Below are 16,952 nucleotides of genomic sequence, written 5' to 3' on the forward strand. Positions count from 1 at the left end.
TGAAAGGAGCTAAAGGTTTCCAGGGTTGTCCAGATAAAATAAACGATTTCAATAAAAGTACTGTATAAACGCAAATATCTTACTATGACATTTGCATACGTGACTTCACATTTGGCGGGAAAAACACAGCAGTCTATTTGTCCACTAGGGGGCGTCGTTTGTTGCATACGCACGAAAGCTTTAGTTCAGAGACTGGTGTCGAATATTATTTTATTAACTGCTTCATACAAGTGTTTATGTAGCTAGCTAAACAAGTCAAGTGTGCGAACACAGAATGTATACATGTTATTATTTGGTAAGTAGGTAAAGTTCAAACGAATGATATGTGTAGGCATATGTTATTTTAGCGTAGTCCTGACTAGCTAACTTGTTACAGTCCAATCACAGATGAAAGTTATTCTAATCTTTGGGGTAACGTTACCTAACTAACTTCCTAGTAGAGACAAGGAGCTTGAAGTGATAACTTAAATTCAACACTTGTGTCAACTATTCTACACCTAGCAATATGTATCTATCCCAATTTTGCAAACAAGCTAGCTAGATTAGTTTACTTTTTGAATTATTAGATGGTTCCTCCACGTGAACTGGCTAGTACATTGCGAGACTATCACTAGCTGTCAGTATCATACTAACAGTAACGTTACTGTATCAGACAGTGGCAAATATCTTATTAGCAGTTAGCAAGCTAGTTTCAGTCATTGTTTCATTTTGTAAAGGGGCAAACATGTTAACTTGGGTTGAGCTTAGTTTATGAATGGCTGGCTTTTTAAAATGATGTCCTCATAGTTTCTTTATTCCCAAAATTATTTTAAAAATGACTGGCAATGGAGAATTGGTCACTACCTGCAAGATTTATCACATTTAAACGATTTAATGTGAAGTCAGTGTTTAGTCATGTGCTATACATTTATTAGGGCGGAGAGGAGAAAGTCTTTGCGAAAGTTAGAATGTGCATTGTGGCAGCAAAATTGGGAAGTATATCATCCTGCATCAGCTAGAAGTGGGTTCTGAAATCTGTATTACAAGACAGGCCTGAGAAAGTGATGTATCCTTCTTACCTCACCTCTTGGAAAGCCCTTGGACCCTGTAAAGAACAGATTTAACAGTAGGGGGTGCTAACTAACAAGATCAAATCAAATTGTATTTGTCACATGCACTGAATAAAACAGGTGTAGACCTTACAGTGAAATGCTTATTTACAAGCACTTATCCAACAATGCAGTTTTAAGAAAATACAAAAAAAAAGGGTAAGGGATAAGAATAAGAAGTAATTCAAGAGCAGCAGTAAATAACAACAAAGGTTGTCCTTGCACCACACGGTCAGGTCTCTGACCGCCTCCCTATAGGCTGTCCCATATTTGTCAGTGATCAGGCCTACCACTGTTGTGTCATCAGCAAACTTAATGATGGTGTTGAAGTTGTGCCTGGCCTTGCAGTCATGAGTGAACAGGGAGCACAGATTGAACTGAGCACGCACCCCTGAGGGGCCCCCATGTTGAATATCAGCATGGCGGATGTGTTGTTACCTACCCTTACCACCTGGGGGCAGCCCGTCAGGAAGTCCAGGATCCAGTTGCAGAGGGAGGTGTTTAGTCCCAGGGTCCTTAGTGATGAGCTTTGAGGGCACTATGGTGTTGAATGCTGAGCTGTAGTCAATTAATAGCATTCTCACATAGGTGTTCCTTTTGTTCAGGTGTGAAAGGGCAGTGTGGAGTGCAATAGAGATTGCATCATCTGTGGATCTGTTGGTGCGGTATGCAAATTGAGTGGGTCTAGGGTTTCTGGGATAATGGTGTTGATGTGAGCCATGACCAGCCTTTCTAAGCATTTCATGGCTACAGACGTGATTGCTACGGGTCGGTAGTCATTTAGGCAGGTTACCTTAGTGCTCTTGGGCACAGGGACTATGGTGATCTGTTTGAAACATGTTGGTATTACAGACTCGGACAGGGAGAGGTTGAAAATGTCAGTGAAGACACTTGCCAGTTGGTCAACGCATGGTCGGAGTACATGTCCTGGCAATCCGTCTGGCCCTGCGGCCTTGTGAATGTTGACCTGTTTGAAAGTCTTACTCACATCGGCTGCGGAGAGCGTGATCACACAGGTGATGCTCTCGTGCATGCTTCAGTGTTACTTGCCTCGAAGCGAGCATAGAAGTTATTTAGCTCGTCTGGTAGGCTCGTGTCACTGGGAAAATCTCGGCTGTGCTTCCCTTTGTATTCTGTAATAGTTTGCAAGCCCTTCCACATCCGACGAGCGTCAGAGCCGGTGTAGTACGATTCGATCTTAGTCTGTATTGACACTTTGCCTGTTTGATGGTTCGTTGGAGGGAAAAGCGAGATTTCTTGTAAGCTTCCGGGTTAGAGTCCTGCTCCTTTAAAGCGGCAGCTCTAGCCTTTAGCTCAGTGCGGATGTTGCCTGTAATCCATGGCTTCTGGTTGGGATATGTACGTACAGTCACTGTGGGGACGATGTCCTCGATGCACTTATTGATAAAGCCAGTGACTGATGTGGTGTACTCCTCAATGCCATCGGAAGAATCCCGGAACATATTCCAGTCTGTGCTAGCAAAACAGTCTTGTAGTTCAGCATCTGCTTCTCTGACCACTTTTTTATAGACCGAGTCACTGGTGTTTCCTACTTAAATTTTAGCTTGTAAGCAGGAATCAGGAGGATAGATTTATGGTCAGATTTGCCAAATGGAGGGCGAGGGAGAGCTTTGTACACGTCTGTGTGGAGTAAAGGTGGTCTAGAATTGTTTTTCCTCTGGTTGCACGTTTAACATGCTGCTAGAAATTAGGTAAAACTGATTTTAGTTTCCCTGCATTAAAGTCCCCGGCCACTAGGAGCGCCGCCTGTGGATGAGCGTTTTCCTGTTTGCTTATGGTGGTATACAGCTCATTGAGTGTTGATTTAGTGCCAGCATCGGTCTGCGGTGGTATGTAGACAGCTACGAAAAATACAGATGAAAACTCTCTAGGTAGATAGTGTGGTCTACAGCTTATCATGAGATACTCTACCTCAGACGCAAAACCTTGAGACTTCCTTAGATATCGTGCACCAGCTGTTGTTTACATATATGCATAGGCCCCCGCCCCATGTCTTACCAGAGGCTGCTGTTCTATCTTGCCGATAGAGTGTATAACCCGTCAGCTGTATGTTCTTAATGTTTGTTATTCAGCCGCAACTCGGTGAAACATAAGATATTACAGTTTTTAATGTCCCCTTGGTAGTATATCAGTGCTTTTAGTTCATCCCATTTATTTTCCAGCGATTGTACGTTAGCTAGCAGGACAGAAGGCAAAGGCAGATTAGCCACTCGTCGCCTGATCCTCACATGGCACCCTGATCTTTTTCCGCAAAATCTCTGTTTCCTTCTCCAGTGAATGACGGGGATCTGGGCTTGGTCGGGTGTCTGTAGTATATCTCTCCCGTCCGACTCATTGAAGAATAACTCTTTGTCTAATCTGAGGTGAGTAATCGCAGTTCTGATATCCAGAAGCTCTTTTCAGTCATAAGCGACAGTAGCAGCAACATTATGTACAAAACAAGTTACGAACAACGCCAAAAAATATACCAAAAAGAGCATGGTTGGTTAAGAGCCGATAAGACGGCAGCCATCCCCTCCGGCGCCATCATTTGAAGATGAAAAACATGATGAAACAAGATGAAAAACAAACATTGCTTGATCATGACATTGGTTGTTTATTTTAGTCCACAAGGATTCAATTATTGTAACTACTGGTACTTTCTATCTATTGGAAAAACAGTTATACAACCACAATCTTAATACATTACTTGGGGTATAATGTTATTTTTGCTAAAACTTTGTAATAGGGTATTCTCCCTCTTGATATGAAATAAATTTTCAAACATATTTGAGATGACAATAATTGTGTGACAATTTGACAACTTTAATTGCTATTAATGTGGTGGTCTCTTGCGAAATAATTGACAACAGCGTTTCTGTTCAGTGCAGGTTACCTGGACTGCAGCAATGCAACAAAACACCTGGAGTGAAGAAACAAAAGTCACACTGGACAGAAGAGATGTAAGTAGGCTATCAGTTTGTTTTAAAATATCACAAGGTCAAAGCTTGACCTCATGATATTTACAGTATTATGCCATATGACAGATTTCATGTTACATTCTGAAATATGTCACCTGCCTGGACATCTTAAGTGTCATTTATCAGATAAATTGCTATGATTAACGATCTCATCCTGAATCAAGAGTTTAATACAATGCAGTTTACAATAGGCAGCTTGTTTGTTATTGAGATACACTACATGGCCAAAAGTATATGGACACCCCTTCAAATGAGTGGATTTGGCTATTTTAGCCTCACCCATTGTTGACAGGTGTATAAAATATAGCACACCGCCATGCAATCTCCATAGACAAACACTGGCAGTAGAATTGCCTTACTGAAGAGCTCAGTTACTTTCAACGTGGCACCATCATAGGATGCCACCTTTCCAACAAGTCATTTTGTCACATTTTTGCCCTGCTAGAGCTGCCCCGATCAACTGTAAATGCTGTTATTGTGAATTGGAAACGTCTAGGAGCAACAATGTCTCAGCCGCGAAGTGGTAGGCCACACAAGCTCACAGAACGGGACCACCGAGTACTGAAGCACATAGGGCATAAAAATCATCTGTCCTCGGTTGCAACACTCACTACGAGATCCAAACTGCCTCTGTAAGCAATGTTAACACAATAACTGTTTGTCGGGAGCTTCATCAAATGAGTTTCCATGGCCGAGCAGATGCCAAGCGTCGGCTGGAGTGGTGTAAAGCTCGCCACCATTGGACTTTGGAGCAGTGGAAGAGCATTCTCTGGAGTGATGGATCACACTTCACCATCTGGCAGTCCGACGGACGAATCTGGATTTGGCAGATGCCAGAGAACACTACCTGCCCCAATGCATAGTGCCAACTGTAAAGTTTGGTGGAGGAGGAATAATGGACTGTGGCTGTTTTTCATGGTTCGAGCTAGGCCCCTTAGTTCCAGTGAAGGGAAATCTTAACTCTACAGTATACAATGACATTCTAGACGATTCTGTGCTTCCAACTCTTTCTGGAAACAGTTTGGGCAAGGGCCTTTCCTGTTTAAACATGACAATGTTGAAACAAAGTGAGGTCCATACAGAAATGGTTTGTCAAGATTGGTGTGGAAGAACTTGACTGGTCTGCACAGAGCCCTGACCTCAACCCCATCAAACACCTTTGGGATGAATTGGAACGCAGACTGCAAACCAGGCCTAATCGCCCAACATCAGTGCCCGACCTCACTGATGCTCTTGTGGCTGAATGGAAGCAAGTCCCCGCAGCAATGTTGAAACATCTAGTGGAAAGCCTTCTCAGAAGAGTGGAGGCTGTTATAGCAGCAAAGTGGGGACCAACTCCATAATGCCCATGATTTTGAAATTAGATGTTTGACGAGCAGGTGTCCACATACCTTTGGTCATGTAATGTATTACATAGTAGGTTTGGTAACTGGTATGTAGACTAGTGACTGACAACTAAATCTGTAATCATCTGAGAATGTATTTTTAAATTATGTTTTAAATTGTCATTAGATAATAGATCTTAGATATTGGTTTGTGATGAGTGTATTACATTCAGCTGGCATAAAAGCTATCAGTCAAAAACTGTATCAGTATAGAGCATTGAATGTTTTCTTTGGGTCATCAAAAAGTTGTGGTTCCACTGGGGCTCGAACCCAGGACCTTCTGCGTGTAAAGCAGACGTGATAACCACTACACTATGGAACCAGCTGAATTCGTTTGTCAAATGCAAGGGTATTATAGATGAAGAAATCTTGCCCGTTTTTAATGTTTCTCATTACGATGAATATTGTTTGATCTATACTATCTGTATTTAACTGTTAGACATATTATGTGATGTTAATATATTCATTTTTAAGACAAGCGTGGAATTTCAGTCTTGTTGTAATCTATTAGCTGTATAGGCCTATAATGGCGGGGAGTGCAGTCGTGTGTGCAACTGCATTTGCAATGGCAAGATATTTGGTTTACTGCTGAGTTGTGGCATATTAGTATTATCGCTACCTTTCTGCTTTGATCCAGCTCCACCTGCGGCATAGAAAGGGATACTAGTCACCAAATGTGAACTCGATCTAAAAATGACTAAATGTAACCGTTGCATGAACGTTAAAATGCTGGCCTATAATATACCACAGTTAATTCGCACCGATGTGTCTCTCATTGAGGCGGATCCATAATTTTTTGTTTACAATGTTGTGCAAAACCAAAACTTTTAACAGACTCAACTGACATCATGTTTCCGGAATGTCTGGAATGCATTGGTTGTGATTGTGCTATGGATCTGTAGAAATAATTTGAGGCACTTGGTTATTTATTTTACTGTGAATTTACCTATAATAACGGTTTTATAAATTGGAGAACATTTGACAGGCTCTCTATACAACAGGTTCGTCGGACCAACTCGTGCTGGTACGGTATGAAAAACTGTTATCCATTTCCGTCGCCTGTTTTGTTCAAGTGAGGAAAGCAGGGCACAGTGCGACACCCTCGTGACCACAACACAGTCTATCGAAAGGGCTCGCGTTTACCGGGAGGTAAAACTGGTTGTCTACCTACATTCTACTTGACTGGCTTCTTCGATTGCCGCTCTTGTCACTTGCAGCGAGTGTAAGGTTGAGGGTCTCTAATCCAAAGTAACTAAACGAAGTGTCTGTCCTCTCTTCGCAGCACATTGTAATATCGCAATTTTGTGCAATCGCCAATTAGTGTAAACATGACAGCAACATCGAGGGCACTAGACTCCTGACATATAGGAAATAGCAATATTAACTTGACAGAAAATGAAGAAAATGGACACTCCAAATCAAATGTTATTTGTCATATGCTTCGTAGACAACAGGTGTAGACTAAGAGTAAAATGCTTACTTACGGATCATTTTCCAACAATGCAGTTAAAGATAAGATTTTAAAAAATAGAAATAGTGGCACAGTGAATAATGAATAAAAATAACGACTAAAAATAGCATGGCTATACATAGGGAGTAGAAAATAACATGGCTATATATAGTGAGTAGAAAATAACATGATTATATATAGGGAGTAGAAAATAACATGGTTATACATAGGGAGTAGAAAATAACATGGTTATATATAGGGAGTAGAAAAAACATGGTTATATATAGGGAGTAGAAAATAACATGGCTATACACAGGGAGTAAAAAAATAACATGGCTATATATAGGATGTTTAAAATAACATGGTTATATATAGGGAGTAGAAAATAACATGGTTATATATAGGATGTTGAAAATAACATGGTTATACACAGGGAGTAAAAAATAACATGGTTATACACAGGGAGTAAAAAATAACATGGCTATATATAGGGAGTAGAAAATAACATGGTTATATATAGGATGTTGAAAATAACATGGTTATACACAGGGAGTAAAAAATAACATGGCTATACACAGGGAGTAAAAAAATAACATGGCTATATATAGGATGTTGAAAATAACATGGTTATATATAGGGAGTAGAAAATAACATGGTTATATATAGGATGTTGAAAATAACATGGTTATACACAGGGAGTAAAAAATAACATGGCTATACATAGGGAGTAGAAAATAACATGGTTATATATAGGGAGTAGAAAATAACATGGTTATATATAGGGAGTAGAAAATAACATGACTATACACAGGGAGTAAAAAATAACATGGCTATATATAGGGAGTAAAAAATAACATGGCTATACACAGGGAGTAGAAAATAACATGGTTATATATAGGGAGTTGAAAATATCATGGCTATATATAGGATGTTGAAAATAACATGGTTATATATAGGGAGTAACAAAGAACATGGCTATACACAGGGAGTAGAAAATAACATGGCTATATATAGGATGTTGAAAATAACATGGTTATATATAGGATGTTGAAAATAACATGGCTATACACAGGGAGTAAAAAATAACATGGCTATACACAGGGAGTAGAAAATAACATGGCTATACACAGGGAGTAGAAAATAACATGGCTATATATAGGATGTTGAAAATAACATGGTTATATATAGGGTGTAGAAAATAACATGGTTATATATAGGATGTTGAAAATAACATGGCTATACACAGGGAGTAAAAAAATAACATGGCTATATATAGGATGTTGAAAATAACATGGTTATATATAGGGTGTAGAAAATAACATGGCTATACACAGGGAGTAAAAAATAACATGGCTATACACAGGGAGTAGAAAATAACATGGCTATACACAGGGAGTAGAAAATAACATGGCTATACACAGGGAGTAAAAAATAACATGGCTATACACAGGGAGTAAAAAATAACATGGCTATATATAGGATGTTGAAAATAACATGGTTATATATAGGGTGTAGAAAATAACATGGCTATATACAGGGAGTAAAAAAATAACATGGTTATATATAGGATGTTGAAAATAACATGGCTATACACAGGGAGTAAAAAATAACATGGCTATATACAGGGAGTAAAAAATAACATGGCTATACACAGTGAGTAAAAAGTGACATGGCTATATATAGGATGTTGAAAATAACATGGTTATATATAGGGAGTAGAAAATAACATGGTTATATATAGGATGTTGAAAATAACATGGTTATATATAGGGAGTAGAAAATAACATGGCTATATATAGGGAGTAAAAAATAACATGGTTATATATTGGATGTTGAAAATAACATGGTTATATATAGGGAGTAGAAAATAACATGGCTATACACAGGGAGTAAAAAATAACATGGCTATACACAGGGAGTAAAAAATAACATGGCTATATATATATAGGATGTTGAAAATAACATGGTTATATATAGGGAGTAAAAAATAACATGGTTATATATAGGGAGTAAAAAATAACATGGTTATATATAGGGAGTAAAAAATAACATGGTTATATATAGGATGTTGAAAATAACATGGTTATATATAGGGAGTAGAAAATAACATGGCTATTTACAGGGAGTAAAAAATACTATGGCTATACATAGGGAGTAAAAAATAACATGGCTATTTACAGGGAGTAGAAAATAACATGGCTATATATAGGATGTTGAAAATAACATGGTTATATATAGGGTGTTGAAAATAACATGGCTATACATAGGGAGTACCAGTATATAGCCATGTACAAACTCTTATTTACATTTTCGTAATTTAGCAGACGCTCTTATCCAGACGCTCTTATCCATTTCATTTCATGCATTTTTTAAAATGTAATTATTATTATTTTATTCTTTTGTACTGGCCCCCCCTGGGAATTGAACCCACAACCCTGGCGTTGCAAACACCATGCTCTACCAACTGAGCCACAGGTAATGCTCTTATGATAACGAGATAGGCCTATGCTTTTACACCAAAAATATTTTACGTCATCACCATGATGGTCATGTGTTATGCATTTAATTAGAGAAGAAAATCCCAAATTAGTGCCACAATTATTGTATTGTTATAGTTTAGTAACTTTCCTAATATACATGTCATTTTCAGGAAGAAATATCCAGTAGCCAAATATTATGATAGGAATATGATAATATGATATGACATCATATTACATTTACGATTGTCATATTTGTAATTTGACTACCACTCTGTCAGCTATCTAATGATGGTTCAGAAAAAAACACACTTGGAAGCATGCGACCAAAACACCACTTTGGCCACCAGAGTTCGGCTGTAGTGGTAGACCTATTCATTATTTGTAGACCTATTCATTATTGGAAAAGAATGATTCCAAAGATGTCCATGTTTTGAAAAGGAATTTACAATTATATAATAAAAGGCTCGACTACGGTCACCACCTGTTATGCACCTCTAGGCCTCTGTCGGCGCTAGGACCCAGTGTGCGCGATTTTCATCTCCAGCTGCTGCGTTCTGAAAACGGGCGATGAGGGAAGATCGCGAGGAGAAGTCAAAATTTCACTCCGGAATTATTCTACCAAAAATTCATATCAGTGACACCTACAGAAGTCACCAAGTCTCAAGCAATCACTTGTCGCGGTGTGAAAGGCTCTATTTGCAAGCTTTGCGAGGGCAGTTTGGAGCGCAAGGTAAGGCGGTGCGATACCATGCGATTAATAACAAAGGCGTACTGGCGAGCAGGGGGCATTAAGGGGGGCAGGGTACTACGCCATGGAGGGCAACAGTCAACTCTCCCAAACTTTGCTGTCAATAATTGTGTACAGTAAAGTTTGTAAATACATGTACAGACCATAACAACCCTGTCTAAAGGTATTCAAGGTGTGCACTTGGTAATTTAAAGACGTCTTCAAGTCTCATGATAAACATGTCACATGTTTCTTGGGGTGAAATCCTGTCTCAGTAGGCAGTGGTCCATATTCTATTTTGCTAAGGCTACTACATCCCTAAAAAAATCTAAAGTGAATTCTAGTTTCACACTGTATTTTATTATAATATTATTATCCATCTGCCATGAGTTTACACCTCAGTGGCATCCTCAACCTGCCAACTCAGAGCATCGTCTCCAACTTGTTCTCTGCCTCCATGGTATAGGCTAGGATGATTTACTCCATTATCGACGTAAACATTATACCAGGTAAAGACAACCGCGAACTCAGACGTGACAGGACATGCCTTAGGCCTACTCTGTAGGGGCAGTTCCCAGGCCTAGGTTGTTTGGATAAGGCGTTAGAATATTCCATAAATCGACCAAATTTACTCAAAGTAGCCGAAGCCCCGTTTTGAAAGGGAACGATGGTCATTTTCACAAGGCCTTCAACAAAACACTGTGGCTTCATTCACTGTGAACTTGCTGTTTTAAGTGTGATTGTTTTGATCACCAGTCAGATTTACACTGGAATACTGTAATTCACTGTATTTAAGTTGTTTGAACCTATAGCTTCAAACGTCCGCTGGTAGTGGCAGTGACTAAAACTCGTCGATAACTGGAGAAGCCCCGAGCAGCCGGTCACTACCGGGATTGCTTTCGCTCTGTCGTTGAGGTCTCTGGGTAACCCCCGCTCCGACACAATGCAATGTGAACACTGCCGACAACCTGGTTCCGCTTATAGGAAGGCACATTCAAAATCAGGCGTGTTATTATGTAGCTCGGGCGGTGTGACGTTTATATTTGTCCTATTTTGATATTTGGCTATATGTCAATATTAGGCTGACCGCCGACATGCAGCACTCACTGCTGTTCGCGAGTGAACGGTGTTGGGAAATGGGCAAATTATCCTACACACCGAAAGCTATCTTGAGATGAAGCCTGCGAAATAGTTGAAAGACGAACGTGTGTCCGTCCGATGGGGGTGCATCACTGTGCTGCAACGGCTGCGGCCGGGAGACAGTGAAGAAATAGGTCATTGTTAAACAACCAACATAAATGTTTACTTCCATCATCATTTAGACTACCTGATATTTAGACATTTGCTATAACGGAATTTATATTTACAATGTCTGTCATTCATAAGTCGGTGATATTCTTTTCCAGATGGTTACTTCGTTTTTACCTGCATAAGCTATGATGCAGGTAAGAGTCCCGCGCCGGCCTGATTCTAGATAGACGAAATTGTTATAAGCCATGTGCCAAAGGCTTTTCTCTAGATATCAACTGTAAGAGCGAGTGGGCTGCTGAATGTTTTGGGGTAGGCTATTATGTTTATTCTGCATTAAGCAAAACAACCCAGTCTTCGAGACCTGTCTCTAACCGTTTTGACCTTGCAAGGTAATATAACTTATAGGTTCTCAGCCTTATTAAATCGCCCAAGTCTCCAAAGATTCCAATGTATTTTTTAGGACAGGTGCCTGTTCAAATGAACTGTAAGATGTATCCAGATAACCTGACACTCGTTGAAACTTGCATTCAGTGTTATATTGGTTGAACCTTGATCATTCACACCTATTTTACCTCAGCATTCTTTATAACTCTATGAAAACAATTAATCAATGCTCCAAAACTTTTAGTTTACTTGATATATGTGTTGTTAATTGCTAATTACCACCTGTAAAGGCTTATATGAGTTGAGTGCTTATTAACATAATATTTTGTCATAAAAACGTGTAGGTCACTTTACATGTTGAAATAATAGTCTCTTGGCTGATACACTTCTAAAACATCAAGCATGTCTCATTCTTATTGTATGCAGATATATTGATCGGCATGATAATTCTCAGTTAAAAGGCCTTCATGCGGGACACGGTGCCAATATTATATGAGATAAAGGTAGAATTACTCAACACATTATGCACATTTAAAAAAAAAACAGTGATTCATCTCACCTTCTGTAGTATATTTCCAGAATGACACCGTCTTGCATGGCCTACAACCTACAAATTGATGTCCATGGTTGTCTAGAAATCAGTGAGACCAACAGAAGGAAATAGCCTATAGCATGATAAATGTAGGCCTATTGCACGTTTATGAAGGGTCAGATTGTCATGTGTTTCAAATGATGAAATACTGATCAGAGACTGAAATTATAAAATGTGATGCACCTCTATAGGAAATCACTCTTGTCTTATTTGAGTACTCTTGAGTGATGTAAATAAATAATTTTCCATATACACTGAGCGTACAAAACATTAAGAACACATTCCTCAGAACAGCCTCAATTCATCGGGCATGGAATCAACAAGGTGTCGAAAGCATTCCACAGGGATGCTGGCCCAAGTTGACTCGAAGGGTTCCCACAGTTGTGTCAAGTTGGCTGGATGTCCTTTGGGTGGTGGACCATTCATGATACAAGCGGCAAACTGTTGAGCGTGAAAATCCCAGCAGCGTTGCAGTTCTTGACACACTCAAACCTGTGCGCATGGCACCTATTACCATGCCCCGTTCAAAGGCACCTAAATATTTTGTCTTGCCCATTCACCCTTTGAATGGCACACACACACAATCCATGTCTCAATTGTCTCAAAGCTTAAAAATCCTCATTTAACCTGTCTTCTCCCCTTCATCTACACTGATTGAAGTGGATTTAACAGGGGACATCAATAATTCACCTGGATTCACCTGGTCTGTCTATGTCATGGAAAGAGCAGTTGTTGCTAATGTTTTGTACACACAGTGTATATTTGGAATTTTCCCTGTTTAAGTCATGAAGCACAGTGTGAATTCATTCGACCCATTCATCCTCAGAAATTAATTTTAATCTCAGAAAGTTTGTCTAACAGATAAAGCTATCCGCACAGTGATGAAGAAATGAATAACCATGCAAGACGGGTCAAAGAGGGACTGAAGGCCCTATAGGCTGTGCTGTGACTGTATGAATGAATTTGAGAAGGAAGGGACAATGGCATTAAAGAAGTGGAGGAGTTGGGAGGAGAGCAAAGGTCAATGTAAAGAGAATGGGGGAGAGACCAGGTAAATAAACATACAGGATACAGTACCAAGTCAAATAGGGGAGGGGAGACAGATGTGGGGTGTGAGATGGGGAAATTGTGCATTTCTGGATATCAGTCATTTAGGATAATGATTGGGGAGGGGATTGAAATTTAATGTGGATGCCTGGAATAGGCGAGAAAGGGGGTTGTAATTCAGGGAATTGATCAAGGTCAGTGTTTGGATGTTTGAAGTACAAGTTGGTTGGAGGCCTGGTTGTCAAAGGAGAGGCAGTGAGGGGCAATATGCACTGTTAAGTAGTGTAAGCAGGGCGTGTACAACTGGGCCTCGAGGGGTGATCATATAGTGTGGTCGTATTTTTCCTAATTCTTGTCGTCAAAATGTAATGTTTTATGCTTTATATGAAAGTCTGTCCAAATAGATTTCTGCCGCCTACAACAAGGCTATATTCTTAGACCATACATCAAATCCATAAAGGCTACAGTAAGTTGTTATGATAATGATGGGGACTCCATAACATAACTAAACCGTGAAATGTGAGTATTTCCCCTTCACACACCCGACAGGATCTCGGCCCCCTCGTGTTAATTCCTTTGAACCAATACCTCTCTCACTTTTTTTGTTGGCCCTCTTTAGTCCATAATGCAACCATCCGCAAGGGTACTTCCATTCATTGGATTATGAAAGATTGTTATTCCTGCATTCATTCATTATAAATCGGTGTCTTTATGATGAAAATGTCAATTTTCACTTTGTTACTTCGGTAAGCTTTTTCAGTTTAGCGCACCGCTGCGATCCCCCTTTCCCCTTGAGCGGCTGGAGTACCTCGTTGCATGCTGGTACTTGCAGTCCTTACTCCTCCCACCACAGGGTTTGTATAGTTTGCGGGTGGGTAACCAAACACTACAAATCCCAGACTATCAGTCCACCTTCTGCCCCTTCTCTCCCACCAGACCGTAGACCGAGAAACGGTACGGACTGTCTTGACAAAACCCCCCCGGACTTTCAGAACCGAAAACCGTCGAGATTAGTGAACAGCAACCGACAAGAACGAAAGACTTGATTCTCGCTGGAGCCGTGATATATACTGTTCATTTACACCCTGGACGAACGGGTTTGTAATTGTTTGTGCCATTTGACATCGTTATCTTGCTTGCTAAGTACCCTTCGAATTATTCAGTATCAGGGACGAGACGACTCGGTTCGGGTCGGACTCATGCATGTCTTTGAACACAGAAGCGGTTCGGTAAGGGCCGATGAAAGACAGTCAAATCAACATTCTGTGTCGCACGGCCGGAGATAAATACAGTAGCCTGTCTAAACATGCATAGCACTGTGTAATGCAGACCAATACTGGCTTCGCGGAGACTTTGCTGCGCAGCGATCTGACATTTTTTCGTGGTATTTTGAACCTGAGTTACATTTTGTTTTCCTTATTGTGTATGGTGCACGTTACAGTAGCCAACTACAAGTTCTGTGTAGATTGTTGCCCTACACTCTGTTAGTTCTGAAATACTTTTCGTCAGAAAATTAGCAAAGGAAACAGTCAGCTAAAGTGCAATGTATCCCTCATACAATCAATTTCAGTCTATTCAATACAGTCAGTCCAACATTATATCTTTACCTCGTTTCTTCAATTATGTTATTTATCAGTAAAATACGTAATGGACACTGTACCTCGTGGTCTATGGATTGATTAAATAATATGGGCATTGGAGTTTGGAATGTTTGTTCCGTGATATTTGGCTATCGATTGATGTTGGCAAGATTATGTGACGGTAGTTGTCCACATTGTGCAAGTGCGGATGAACGATGTAAGTATTTGATAAGGCAAAATAAATTATCGAGTCAGTGGTTTCGTTCTAGATATTGGAAATGCATGCTTTGTAGCCTATTATGCTGGTTGCTATCGCATCATTCTCGCTTCAAAAATCAAGGATACATTTGGTTCCATTTTGATCATGTGTAGTCTGTTTTGACTGATCACCTGAGAGGCAATAGTGTCGTCCTTTCCTTTTATGATACGACTGCTCTCCAGCTCTTTGGGCGAGTGGGATGCCCGGAGTTTTAGCGTGAATATGTTGTTTTTTATAGAGATTGAACACATTTTTCGATTAGTTGAACTAGTGGAATAAAACGACCCAGCTCGTCGACTGTCATTTCTGCATCATCAAACGCATATAGATTTGACTCACGGATGCGTCTCTTTTGTGCATGAGGGCTGTGCAGTCCATTGACCGGGAGCAGGTAACTAGTCTGGAGTCCGAGGGAGATTATTTTACTCCTCTTTTGGATGTAGCAGATTGACTCTGGGATAGCCACCTCGTTATAGTTGGGACAGATGTGACTCAGTTTTGCCAGCATGGTGTGCAGACTGACAAAATATATGTTTATCAAATACATCCATAGCATTCCAGTTGGATACTCAGCAGATGAGACGATTTAACTGTAGCACAAAGACAAACTAGCAGTATTAGCAAGTAGCAACATGATGTTATGCGATAATGAATGCAGAAGCCTCTCATATTCAGTTATGTACTTGCAACTATATCCAGCCCATGTTTGCCGACTTCAGCGGAGAGACATAGCCGACCTGGGCTGTCATTCACGTTTTACGTTACGGGTATGTTTCGGCAACTACAGTGATCTTAACACCTCGATGCATTGCCCTCATATCTACTGGTGGATAGTTATAAACGGACCCATTTGTAGTCGTCTCATTTATTGTCGGGTGGGGTGGCTCACCCTTTCCTCGCAGGGTGTGTTGACTGGATGTCTGAAAGCATTTGAAGTGTTGCTTTCTGTCAGATATTTTCATTAAGGTGCCATTATTTAGGAATACTACAAGATTCATATGATTGTGGGTGCATATGATACTTACATCCAGGGTTTGAGTTTCAGGGCGGTCCAGAAGGAGGGGTTGGGGGAGGCATTACTGTTCATTGATGTTCGAACAAACAGACATCAATGGAGCACACAGATGATCATATTATCACATTCACATGAATTGTTAGAATATTACTTACGATTCTGTATTAATATCAGTTATGTAGTGGTAAAATTGTTTTGTGTAATTTGCATAATTGCACACATAACAGAAAAAAAACCTCTGTACATGATTGCAAAGAGGCAGGCGAAATTAAAAGTCAGTCAGATCAATAATATAAGCATTATGAGCTTTGATCAACGCTGGGAGCAATATTTACATGTTGACCCGTAATAGATTTTCTTTATTGTGTACAAAATATACACTGAGTATGCAAAACATTAAAAACACCTTCGTAATATTTAGTTGCACCCTCCTTTTTGCCCTCAGAACAGCCTCAATTCATCGGGGCATTGACTCTACATGTTGTCAAGCGTTCCACAGGGATGGTTGTCTATGTTGACTCCGATGCTTCCCACAGTTGGGTCAAGTTGGCTGGATGTCCTTTGGGGGGTGGACCATTCTTGATACACACAGGAAACTGTTGAGCATGAAAAACCCAGCAGCGTTGCAGTTCTTGACACATTCAAACTGGTGCGCCTGGCACCTGCTACCATACCCCAATCAAAGGCACTTCAATCTTTTGTCTTGCCATTTA

At 40.1% G+C, this 16,952-nt stretch overlaps 1 protein-coding gene and 1 non-coding gene across 6 annotated transcripts in view; one reads left to right on the plus strand and one right to left on the minus strand.

The window, feature by feature from the left end:
• The first annotated feature begins 3,382 nt into the window (after positions 1-3,382).
• LOC106611712 (BCL-6 corepressor-like protein 1) overlaps positions 3,383-16,952 on the plus strand; it is a 28,166-nt gene continuing 14,596 nt past the window's right edge. For 2 of the 5 annotated variants that reach the window (XM_014212210.3, XM_082955919.1), the window contains exon 1: positions 9,913-10,114. The gene's annotated coding sequence lies outside the window, so the exon portion shown is untranslated. Of the gene's footprint in view, positions 3,473-3,974; positions 4,052-9,904; positions 10,115-11,517; positions 11,557-14,289; positions 14,483-16,952 lie in introns of those variants that run through there. The other 3 variants (XM_082955917.1, XM_082955918.1, XM_082955916.1) reach the window with 3 other exon arrangements.
• On the minus strand, positions 5,704-5,776 carry trnav-uac (transfer RNA valine (anticodon UAC)). Its single transcript has one exon. It is a non-coding gene; the product is annotated as a tRNA-Val (tRNA).

The sequence above is a fragment of the Salmo salar genome, chromosome 09 (genome assembly GCF_965601325.2).
Source record: "Salmo salar chromosome 09, fSalSal1, whole genome shotgun sequence".
Lineage (NCBI taxonomy): Eukaryota > Metazoa > Chordata > Actinopteri > Salmoniformes > Salmonidae > Salmo > Salmo salar.